This window comes from Pteropus vampyrus, unplaced genomic scaffold (genome assembly GCF_000151845.1).
Source record: "Pteropus vampyrus isolate Shadow unplaced genomic scaffold, Pvam_2.0 Scaffold16, whole genome shotgun sequence".
Lineage (NCBI taxonomy): Eukaryota > Metazoa > Chordata > Mammalia > Chiroptera > Pteropodidae > Pteropus > Pteropus vampyrus.
In genome coordinates, this window is record NW_011888797.1 from 4,618,376 (window position 1) to 4,623,122 (window position 4,747).

Below are 4,747 nucleotides of genomic sequence, written 5' to 3' on the forward strand. Positions count from 1 at the left end.
ATATGGAAAGGGATAAACAAATGTTTGCTACAGAGGAAGTACTCAAAAAATTATTGCCATCATTACTGTTTGTTGATTATTATGCTAAGAATTTATGACCTTTACTTTAAAATAGGTTATTGGAATAGAGATATGACTTTCTGCCATTCTGAGCCTTACTTTGGACTTCTTTAAAATGGATGGATTTATGTCTTCACAGTCTGTTCTAGCTCTAAAGCACAAGGTAAGGAATTTGTTGTCATAAACTATATGGTAATTGCTCTTCCTTGTCTTTGCATTTCTTCCCCAACCCATCCTACATTCTAACTCCAGTAATGGGATTTATTTCACTTCTCTTTCCACGCAATTTCCTTTTTTTTTTTTCCTTTTATTCCAGGGGCTTCTTCTTCCAACTTCTCCTTATTTTTTATTTTTATTTTCATTTAAAAAAAAATTAAGTTTATTGGGGTAACATTGGTTAATACAATTATATAATTTTCAGGTGTACACAATAATTTGACATCTGTATATTCTATTGCGTGTTTTCTACCCAAAGTCCAGTTTCCTTCAGCTATTTGACCCCTTTATTTGACCCCATATATTTGACCCCTTTACCCACTTCACCTTCCCCGTACCCCCCTATATTTGACCCCTTTACCGCAAAGAGGAGGGAAATAGATGTGGTAGATGCAATTTCTTTTTAAAGGTATTGTGATGACTTAAAGTTCAAGCGAGTTTAAATTTATTAAATTTTTTTTGCGAGTTAACAAAGGATATCAGTGTTTCCTTGGAATACTGTTATAATGAATTATTAAAACCACAGTAAGTATCAGATATTTTCTAATGCAATTTATTTCAAAACTAAACGATTATTTAAGGAATGCATACTTTTCCACTGGGAAAACACATGAAAAATCAAACCAAGGGGAAACTGTGTTTTTATATCATCTGTTTGTTTTTTCATGAAATATGCATAACTTCTTAAGGTAAATATACCTTTTGAAAAGGCAATTTTATAGTCCAGCTAATTATGCATGTTCTAGATGTATTACTAAAAATTTAAATAAGTATATAAAGTATGAGAATATATATTTGTTTTGGATGATAATGACTCTCTAGGCCAGCTCCTTCTCTGAGCTAGAATCAACATTCCCATGCACTAGGATCCCCTCAATGCCCCAACTGCCAATGACAGTCTTTTATAATGTGTAAAGATGATTTCTTTGGGAGAAAAATGCTTAGAAATATGATACAAATAAACACTAAGAAAAGCAAATTAGTATGGTTTTTCCTAGCCCCTAAGTTACAAAGGCTGAATTCATTTCCCTTATGAAAATATGCTTCCCTAATCCAGTTTCCAGACCTGAAACTTTACACATTAAAATCTAATATTTAAATGTCTGCTATGAAGAATTTTGGATTATCAGTCAACAGGAATTAAATCTACTCTTGATATTCAGATAAAAGCATCTTTTCTTTGGTCTGAACTATTTTGTTGAGGTGGCAGATAGGGGAAAGTAGGACATGAATGAAGCTTGCTCTGAGAAGGAGCCCATAATATTCACCAAAATTCCAAATGAGTCCATGGCACAAAAATGCATAAGCACTTCTGTCCAAAAATAAACCTCTTAGAATGTGTTCCAGGAGACATATGCAACAATATTCGTAGCCTTGATTTTTAATAGCAAAAAACTGCAAACAATCTAAAAGTCCATTAAAAGAAGAATGGATGAATAAATCATGGATTACTCATACAATGGAATACTATATTGCAGTAAAACAGATGAACAGTTACACATGTGAATGAATCTCAAATACAATACTGAGCAAAAGAAGAAAGTCACTTAAACACATATTCATTATGATTCCATTTTTATCAAATTCAAAACCATGCTAAACTAAAAAAATATATAATTTGGGGTATCCAAATATATGCAGTAAAATCACACAGAAAAGCAAAGACTTTTTAGCCATACAATTCAGGATCAATAAAAAAGCCTTTGCCTTGGGAGGATATAGGGGCACATAGGTGGCTTTAAAAGGTATAGGTGAGCTGACTGGTGAGTGTAATGGTGTTTATTGTATTATTATTATTCTTTACACTTTGAGCATGTCATTGTTTATCTATTCAATATTTAATATATAATTAGAAATTTTTTTAAATATAATAATTTTCAGCTGGGTGTTCATTAGATCTGGCCTAGTTAATCCTGCCATTAATCACTCCCCCTCATCTGACCATATCATTCTGTCCCAATAATGCAAAGAACCGGTGATAGCTAATGTCACTTAACATCAGGAAATGACAACCTGAAAATCAAGAAAAAAGCCATACTAAATAAGATGTTTCTTAGTTTCCAATAAAAGAAGAAAAACATGGAAACGAAACATATAAACAGCTAAAGGAAATTAACATTGATTTTCTACCACATACTAAATAAAATGACTTTAATGCTGTTAATATATGTACAATATCAAAGAAAGAGGCAATCAGCATGACCAGGCCCTGAATACCCTAGGTGCTCCCTCTTCACCCTTCTCCTGAAACCATCCCCTTTCAAAGAAGAGGCCTTTCTGGCAAAACATTTCACTGGCAAAAAAAAAAAATTCATTCACTTAAAATTATTTATTGGATGCCTTTCCAATATCTTACTCGAATTTCAGAAATAATACTTTTTAAAAGTCTTTTTTTTTTGGTCTATGACCATGCCACCTTGAACAAGCCTAATCCTGTTTGATCTCGAAAGCTAAGCATGGTTGGGCCTCGTTAGTACTTGGATGGGAGACCACCTAGGAAGACCAGGTGCTGTAGGCGTAAAAACTAAAAAATAAAAAATAAAAAAATATGAGGTTGTAAGCTGACAAGGTCCTTGCAATCTGTGAGGTCAACCAAAGGTTGCCTCGCCTATAAATAAATAAATAATTAAATGATTAAATAAATAGTAAAAATAAAAATCTTTTTTTTTTAACAAACAGCACACCAAAATATTTTGTTGTGGTGGTCTTTCAGTGTGGGGATTATGAGCAGTTTTACAATGATGAGTATAAGTTGCTTTATGATAAGAAACAAAGCTCAAAAAACTAAAAAAAATTCCCATGAAACAATGACCAAAGCCCCATCCTTGCCTAAGCTCAGTAGTGTAGAGATCTGTTTCTTCACTTCTCTAGGTGACATGTGGTCTCAGAAAACAGATTTAAAAGGATAACTTTGAAATCTATAGGAAATGAGTAATGGATATTGCTAGAAAATGGAACTACTTGAAAAATATTTTAATTGCATGTAAAATGAAAAGTCAGAAGTACAGCTCTGAACTTCTTTGACATGAACACCCCTAAAAGGAAGACAACTCGTTTCTTTTAAAAGAAAAGAGTAAAGAAATAACTGAGAGATTTGAAACCTAGAAAAACAACAAAAAATGAAATTATGGTGATTGACCCAAACCGAAAATCAAATCTTCACAAAACGAAACCCCACCTTCAAGAAGAATCAACAACAGAGGCCAAAGTCTAGACAATCCTTGATGATATCCTACAGCTTTGAGTCAGTGAAAAATAAAAGTGGAAACTGAGTATATAAAAAGCTCTCACACTCCTAGGAAAAGACTATTCTTTAGCCATGAAAACAAGTAATCAGAACTGGTTTAAATTCATTCAGTCAATAAACAACATGCCTTATTGAACATGTTTTAGAAGCCAGCCAATCAATGACAGTCCTTGCTTATGAAGGAGCCAATGAGAAACAAATCCGGTCCAATAAATACAGCTTTGAGGGCCAACCAAACAGTAATCACACTCAAGTAACCACACTTCTACAGATGACATCACCCTACTCAGCTTTTGAACACCTGCCAGTCCCCGAACTCTACACTTCCCTAAAATCCTATACCAGTAGTTTGCTCTGCTTGGAGAGATTTTGCCCGATCCCAGCATAGCTCCCTTACAATAGCGAGCAATAAATTAAACTTTGTCTTTTTATTTCTGAAACTGAATGATGGTCTTGCCATCCTCTGACATCCTTTAAATGCCCCTTTAATAATACAAAAACCTTTAGGGATTTTTTGCTTTAATTCATTTCCCTAGATGGCACAAAATCAACAATTTAGATTAGCTTTGTTACATAAGAACTAACATGGATATTTAGCTTTATAATAAAAAAGTGGAATGGCACTAAATATTTTTTTAAATAGCTAAAATATTTAAATTATAGGATCATTTAGGTTAGTATTTTGGGGGTAGATATTCTGGGGTTATAATCAACCAACATTTATCCTGGTAAACTTCTTGAGTAATAGTTTTTATGCTTTTCGATTAGTGCTTTCACATAGATACAAGATTTTTTTTGTAGATGATGTGAAAATTCCTCTTAAGTCATGTCTGCAGTCTCAGCAGATTCAGAACACACGCAGTTAAGTAACGTCCTAACCAGAACACTAGAAAAAGATGGCTCAGCTTCTCTGGTCCTATCTTCATCTTCATCAGGCTTGACAAGACTGAAAAGAGCTCAATTTCTCACTGCCTTGCTACACAGGGATCCAGGATGCTGTGTCCTTAATGAGGCAGGCAGTCATTTCATCTTCTGTACATTACTGGCTTGGAGCCCAAGCATACCTATCTAGAGAATTAATTAATCATAAACATGGATTGAGGAAAGTGTCTCAATTTTAAAACCCTACAACCTAAACTATAATAGCATAATCACACTATTGTATCACAAAAATGCAAGCAAAAAACTAAAAAAGAATCTCAAACATTCACCTGTTTCAACTTC

The 4,747-nt window shown here is 33.6% G+C and overlaps 1 protein-coding gene and 1 pseudogene across 1 annotated transcript in view; one reads left to right on the forward strand and one right to left on the reverse strand.

Moving 5' to 3' along the window:
- SLC41A2 (solute carrier family 41 member 2) overlaps positions 1 to 4,747 on the reverse strand; it is a 123,307-nt gene that overhangs the window by 6,230 nt on the left and 112,330 nt on the right. The gene's annotated exons all lie outside the window — the stretch shown is intronic.
- Positions 2,676 to 2,794, forward strand: LOC111736049 (annotated as a pseudogene).